The sequence below is a fragment of the Lycium ferocissimum genome, chromosome 2 (genome assembly GCF_029784015.1).
Source record: "Lycium ferocissimum isolate CSIRO_LF1 chromosome 2, AGI_CSIRO_Lferr_CH_V1, whole genome shotgun sequence".
In the NCBI taxonomy this organism is placed as follows: Eukaryota; Viridiplantae; Streptophyta; class Magnoliopsida; order Solanales; family Solanaceae; genus Lycium; species Lycium ferocissimum.
This window is the reverse complement of record NC_081343.1, coordinates 55,980,932-55,988,973: the sequence shown is the minus strand read 5'-3', so window position 1 is coordinate 55,988,973 and position 8,042 is coordinate 55,980,932. Positions and strand designations below refer to the sequence as shown.

Sequence of the window (8,042 nt, the reverse complement as noted above, 5' to 3'; positions counted from 1 at the left end):
ATTGTTACTCTTTTAGTTTGATTTTACAACAAGAAATTCTATCTTCTTGTTTGTTAGAGAAAATGATAGAAATTCTATCTTCTTCACTAACACACACGAAAATTAGTAATCTTAAGAGGAGCATACTTCCTATCTCCCTGATTTGCATCAACAGGTAGACACTAACAAACATGCATTACACACTGTTACTAGTAAATGCAAGATCACAGAGGGAAAGTGTCTATTCACACTAATGTGTGTTCACTTTAAGTTCGATTTCAGTATTTTGCAGTACGGTAAAATGGTAATCATATTCGATTTTGACTTACATATACTCGTATAGTAAAGAATTATTACTTTGACTTTTCAAGACATGTCTCTTTGTTTCAAATATATCATATTTACATCTTACACATGTAGAAATATTCAAAAGAAAGTACAAGCAATTCCATTCGTTAATCAGCTACACAAAAAGGACATTCAATCAACATAGGGTAGTCAAAGTTCCAAAGTCTTAACGACATCAGCTAATCCTCTGTTAGTACAAAATGGCATTAAATGAGATGTGATATGTAGTTTTATTATACTAATACGATTTTATATATATTCGTTATTAATGATATAATATATATGGATTGTATATTTTATATACATCGGTACGGTATCTCTGTATTTCTTTTTATAAATCAATAGAATGCATAAAAAATATCGCAATATCGAAACCGCGGTACCGAAAATTTCTGTTTCGGTATATGGTAATTCAATATCTACCAAAGTATGCTCACTAGGGTCTACAAGCCTACATGTGTATCATGCATTCACTGACTGACATCTCATGTGGTGCCCTCTACGGTAATCACAATGATGCAAGCTTTGTTCTGAGTAAAAATCCATCGTAAGCAAGGAAACAATACAGTGGACATATTGAGCATGATGGTTGGTTTGCCGGTAAGTCTATCTCAGTAAATAAGCTTTTCCAATGCTTTGTATGTTGAAGCACACATTGTTGAAGTTATTATCAATCATGAATGTTACTGCTCCCACTTTGATTACATTTTCTCTTGCTCATTTACCATGAACAAATCTTATGGGTAACAGTCTTCACACTTTCCCAAACTGACTGCCTGAATTCAAATTTTCTACTTGTTCTCTGCACATTTTATTGGCTATACATGTAAAATTCTAATAGAGAGGTGAGCATTTAATTCTTCACTTTTTTGTTTAAATCTCAAAGGTTTAGGGTTCAATTTGGAACAGTTATTTTAATCTTCTTCTTCCAATTCTATGAAAGTTTTTGTTGATCAAGACATGGTAAACCTGCCCTTTCTCTATGGCTGAACTTTGGAATAATATCATAAAGGACCATAGTCCAGAAGCCCACTTGACAAAAAAAGAAACTCTGTTTGGGTACTTACACCAAACTAGTAATGACAAGGGACAAAGGAAGTAACAAAGTAAAAAACTAATAAGGATGTGCGATACAGCCTCAAATGTATCTTCCTAAGTAGAACATCAGAAAACTTTCTGAAAAGCCATTATGAAGCAGCATGCCTATTAGTATAACAATATCCACCAAATGCACGTCAAAAGTTGCTTTACAGTGAAATGTCAAAAGCAAGATCACACAGAAAGGAGTGTCTATCCACACCAATGTCCTGTGCATCAACTTAGTCATCCTTTTTCAGTTTCAACTTTGCTTCGACATCGCCACTGTAAGGAGCTACGTGGTATGCATATTGCTGCAGAACAGAAAAGAAAACCATCTCCACGCAAATTAAAACATTCTGAATGGCTTCCTGAAGGTGCTCCACATCCAACCAAAAATGGTGAGATTTGATAACGCCCAACGCAACTAGAATTTTAACCACCAACCCCTGCAAAGACCGAGATGAATAGTTTATTGCATAAGTGATGCTAAAAACATATTTCAGTCAAGCAAAACATCAAGCGGAAAGAGAAACTTCCTTACCGAAACAACACAATAAAGAACAAATACCACCTTTTCGAGAAGTTGAAAGAACTTTAATAGTAATGGCATGGAAGTAAAGAGGGTGTTAACAGGATTCAACTTTTTAATGGTGTAGTTTTTGTATCGTTTACTTGATGACTTGCTTGCTAGCAGGACTCTTTTTTTTTTTTTTTGATAAACTAGAAATACCCAGAGCCACTGGCTCATGATTTTGATACTCAGTGGATAATGGATCCGCCCTCACACAATGGGTATCCAGCAATCAAACTTCAGAGGAGATGACTGGTAAAAGAGTAAACAGTTATCTACTCCTAATGACGTAACCTTTTAGAGGAGGGTGGAGGCAGACATGTTAAAGACCTTTAATTCTCAATTGTTTGAACAGAGAAAATGTGACAGCCCAATCCCAGAACCCTTCAGTGTGCCTTATAAACCCAAAAACTTCAAGGCATTTCAACATCTTGTTGTCGAAATAATGAAACCAAGTCCTCTATATAGAAAACATTTTCCCAAGCTACAGATAAACCTAAAAGTACATAGATGGTACAGTGTCCCTTGTTGTGTTTTGGTTCCATTACTGGGTTGCACACGCATAAAGAGGATAGCAGTAGAAGGTTTGGCATGAGGTGAAACCAAATGAAGGTGCTCCCAGCTAATAAGCAAACTCTATGCCCGTTGCCCATCCCACTCCCACATCACAAAGACACAGAATGAGGAAACAGCATTGGAGGAAGCATTCAAATAAAAAAATGCACAAACTTCCACGTAGGTAAAACAAAATCTGAAATTAGTCAAAGTCCTTCGATATATAGCTGGTAAGAGAAGTCCTTGATGGGTTTGGCTCCATTGCATATGGTTTCAATACATACAACTACAATGAGTAATAGAAAGCTTGCGAATAAAGCAAATGTATGTCCCCTATCCAACCCCACACGACAAACATGCAATGAAAATAATAGAACTAAAGAAGCTTGATAAGTATTGGTTGTTCATAAACATCTCGCATAAACTTCCTGTAGGTAAATCCAAATCTTTAATACCAGCTAGAATTGCAGTAAACACTAATGTTTTTTCAAGCCTAACATACCAAACAACAAAGAAAATAACCTTCTCAAAAAAACTCTTTCCAGGCATATCCTAACAACGTCCCTTGGAAGATCATCGCGGCCTTGTGGGCTGCTGATCATGTGTATATTTTTAAATGACAGGTAGCTGAGTAAGCTTTCCCGCATCTTGATTAATCCAACGGGCAGTCTATCTGCTATAGTGCATAAGCGCATGTACCGGCCCAACTGAGAAAGCAGATAAGCTTTGCACTTTGTACTGCGGATTCGAACCTAGAATCTCCAGCTTGTTACTCTTACACCTCAACCACTCAATCCTGCCCTTGGGACTACGGCTGCTATATCCTTATGCTGCCCCTTTAGATTACAGATATTTTCATCTTTTCTTTCAAATCACGCTTTTAAAAATGAAAAGCAAAGAAAGCAAACTGACAGGACCGTAGAACTTAACACAAAATAAATATCATTAAATAATTTTATAATGCCATTAAAAGATAACTATAATAATCAAATTAAATTTCAATGTTTAGTTGATTAACCGTAAAAAGGAATTAATCTGCAGTAATCAAGTTTATCATTCAATTGCTTCAGTTACTGTACTTAGAAGGTAGAAAGATAAGTCCAAAGTGAACATTTCTGCAAAGTGCATCGCTTCACCCATGAGCCAACAACCCCTCGTTTCATAGTAGAAGCAAATGAATCACATACTCCGAAGAAAAAGAACAACAACAACAACCCAGTGAAATCCCACAACGTGGGGTCTGGGGAGGGTAGAGTGTACGCAGACCTTACTCCTACCAAGGTAGGATGGCTGTTTCCGAAAGACCCTCGGCTCACTTCGAAGAAAAAGAAGAAAAAAGTAAATTTAAAAGAAAAATAGACATAGAAGTTGCAGAAGAGGAAGTGTTACAAATTCAAGAAGAAAAGAAGACAACAACGACAATGAATTGATGAAGCATGGGCGACAAATAATCGTAGCAGTCTAATACCAAATGACCCTATTTATTCCCTCCCGTTCTCTCTCTTTACCCCGGTTTTTTATTCAAATTCAATAAATCAAGAGAGTTTGTAAAAGCACATTACGCAAAATGCATCTTTGCTCCCACGAGCCAAACAACCCTCCATTCATATTAAATGTAAATAATTAAATAAAAAGTAAATTAAGAAGAAGAATAGAAAGCAAAGTTGTAGAAGAAAAAGCGGTACAAATTCAAGAAAAGAAGACAACAACGAAAATGAATTGATGAAGCGTAGGTGAAGAATAATCTTAGTAGTCGAATACCAAATGATCCTATTTTTTCCCTCACGATCCTACAACATATGGCTCTAAGCAACGAAGTGATGGTTTTCAATAACATTACTTTCAAGCATAAAAACTGGTGGCCACCTTACCAAAAAAAAAAAAAAGGGCAAAAAGCTGACGGCTCTTCTTCAAATAAAATATGAGAAATTGCTCTAAAGATTCTAGTGTGTCATTTGCTTCTCAGCTAAATTTGCTAGACCCCATCTACTTTTCATATTTAATAAATTCATATTATGCCATCAAAAGATAACCTCCTCCAATACCTGTCTTGTCCCTTCTTTTTCCGATTTTCTGCTTCCAATTGTTCTAATTCAGTACGACTTTCTAAAGAAGAATTTCCAACATAGTCATATAAAATGAATATATATAAAACAAACCCTGACCAAAATTACAGGAGATGGGTGAGGAATTTTCTTTCGGCCGGGTGGGGGGGGGGGGGGGGGGTGGGGATTGGACCTCTACCTGCCAAAAGCTGAAGAAAACAATCCCTTTGATGCAGATGAACTTTGAAAGTGGTTTGTGTGGCTGCAGTTCCTTTGAAAAAACATGGTAGAAAACAACCAAGGAGTACATGGCCACTGAGAATGAAATATTGAGAATGATGGTAAACGTCCAGCTGAGCCAACTCGGATATAACCCAAGAATCTGTAACGTGATCATCAAGATAGAGCATGCTGGACGGATGATAACAAACTGCCATGTCCAATGCTTCATAAGTTTCAGTGTCCGGTGATCTAAGTGGGCAGTACGAGGCTACAATTGGCAGAAAGAATATTAGTTGCACATCACAATTCACCATACCAATACTAATTTATCAATCATTCTAATGAAATAAAGTAAGAAAGGCATAAGCTCAATTGAACAACTGCCAAAATTAGGAAGACAAACTTCAACCTAATTTCTCACATCAGCCACATTATAAGAAAATTTACATAAGCTATCAGTACTTGAACTCCAAGCTTAGACAGCATATCAGTACTTAGACTGGATCTGATAAATAATTTCTTTAGGATTTGCAGTCATAATTATTAATCGGTTACATTAGGCTAATAACTCAAATAACTTGATTAAGTACGTTAGGCTAATAACTCAAATAACTTGATTATCTATCTTAGACGACTAGAACCCATGGGCTTCAAAACAAAAAATAAAAGATACTGGGGGATGGAGTTTTCCTTTCACTAAAGGAGGAAAGTGAAATAGTGACTAGATCCAAGCACAATGGTTATCAGATATAAATACATGAATGCATTATTATCTGGCACATATATTAAGAGAAAAGGTGAAGCATAAGTATAATCACACCTGAAATAGAGTCATTGGAAAGGAATGATGAATTTCCTCCCTTTGATTTCATCAGGCACAATGTTTTTGCTGATGGATATATTCAAATAACTATACATCAGGGCCAAAAATTTGGCGATTGCCTGCAAATAAAACAACATCAAATTCTAGAAAACAAGCTGAAACCTTTTTTGCTGTTAATGACACGATATAGCAACTTACCACAGCCTCATAGCATTCTTTAACTGAGTCTAGAAACATGAAAAATGCTTTGCTTCCACGAATATCTAACAAGCCCACAAACGAGTCAATGGCATAAAGGGGGCCATAACTATAATCATGATTATCGCCTTTTGCTCCTTTGGATTTTTCCAATAGAAGAGGTGTTGTGACAAGAGCTGTATCGTGAAATGCATTGAAAGCAAAGCAGAAAATCCTGATCCCACCATAGTAAGCTGTGCACTGTCCATACTAGCGAAGTCCATCTTTTATCAAGCCTTGCAAGAACACAGAACTCTTCCTGCATATATATTGGTGTGCACTTATTTTTCAATTATCCGATACTAGTAGGAAGTCGAGCCAGTTTGAAATGTAAATATATTGGCTGGTGCTAAAAACATGCATTGTTAGAGAATTTTTCAACTAGAGCTATTTTCAGTGTTGCTAGTTCAAGGCCGATGAGAACGACAAATAAAGTTATCAACTTTATTATAATTAACATGCAACTGTTTAGCAGAATATCAAATTCAAGAAACCTAAGCTTGATATTTGAGCACCAATTTGATTTAAATATCAAGGGACATATTATCAAAATTCAAAACCAAATCTTTAGTTAAAATACAGATTTTGCATTTCGGGAATCAAAATAAAATGCTTTCTTGAAAAACAAAAAACAACCCAAACCAATAATTAGCAAATTGAATCAATACAAAATACCCATATCCTCCAGGTCACCAGAAATTTAAGAAGACGACAAGAAAGTGATACAAAATTAAGATCCAGAGAACTTATTATCATGATAGCACACGAAAAGAAACAAGGAATTAAGCAAACATGACAGTAATCAAAGTTCTAAACAAAGAAATTGAGTGTTACAAGAGAAATTTTGCACTTACAGTGGATCAATCAAGATTAGTGAGTTGGCCGTAGTAATGTGAATCTACCTATAATGTCACTTGCTTTTTAATTTACTGTCTGTCTCTATTACTTCATTCAATTTAGGTGTGTAGGATTTTTCAACTTTACTCTGCCCACTTGGCATCAAATATCATTTAAGTATTGATTTGGCTTTCACGTTTGGATGAGATTATGGCTTTTGACATTTAGAGTAAAGCTTTTAAAAATTTTAAATTTGATTTTTGATTTATTTTTATTGTTTTTGACTTAAAAATAAGTATTTAAAAGTATTTTTTTTTTAATTTATCCAAATATTATAAAAATACTTAAAAGCACTTAAAACAAGCCAATCCAAACAGGTTCTTAATATTGATTTTAAGAATGGAGTATAAATACGCGTGGTTCTGTTTTGTTGTGGCTTTTACCTTGTTACTTTGATTGGATTTATTTAACTTAAATAAATGGGTGATAATTTTATGATAACCTTAATTTGACTTCAAAAATAAAGTTCCTCAATTTTGACCAATAAATATTCTTAATATTTTAAGTTAATTGAGCTTTTAGATACCTATTTAATCTTTTACATTACAACTTTTGTTTTCTTACTTTTTTAATAGAATAACTTTTTTTATTTTGTTTCTAATCTAAATTATGAGCTTACTTATTGAACAAGAATTATTTTCGAAACGTAGAAGTTAATGACGTCCAATAATGAAAAAAAATGAGCATAATGAAAAAAATTTAGATTAAAAACTAATTTGGCCGTATCAATTGTAATAACAATCTAAACTCAAATTGTAGCTACACAATTGAGAATAAAAGAGAATGAAAACTTTGTAAAACATATACTCGGTGCAAATAATATATAAAAAGTATTTATTAAAAGCGCAGGTGGATTTTATGACAAACTCTTAAAATATTATCTATGCATACTTAAATGAATTACAATTGAGAAAAAATTTCATTGATGACAATTAAAAGTCAAAATTTCTTGTATGAGCTTTTAAAATTCTAGCAAAACACCTACGTACAAAAATAAAATATCACATAAAATATATAAAGGTGTTACGAAAATGGATAGAAAATGTCAAGGAAAAAATATACATTGTGTAGGATATTAGGGGAAAATTGTCTATTGTGTAAGTTGAAGAGGAGTTTGATTTTTTATTTTTATTTTTTTGAACCGATCCTTTATTTGAATTGGCAATAGCAGCTGTGAGGACAAATGAGGGTATTACCCATTTAGTATATGAGAGATTGGCATCCCAATCCCCGTTCTTTTGTTTAGCTACCTCTTATAACGAACCAAATGATCAACCACCCCCAC

General features: G+C 34.3%; 1 pseudogene; it reads right to left on the bottom strand.

The window, feature by feature from the left end:
* Positions 1–1,326: 1,326 nt before the first annotated feature.
* LOC132045983 (uncharacterized) lies at positions 1,327–6,869 on the bottom strand (annotated as a pseudogene).
* Between the last annotated feature and the right edge of the window lie 1,173 nt (positions 6,870–8,042).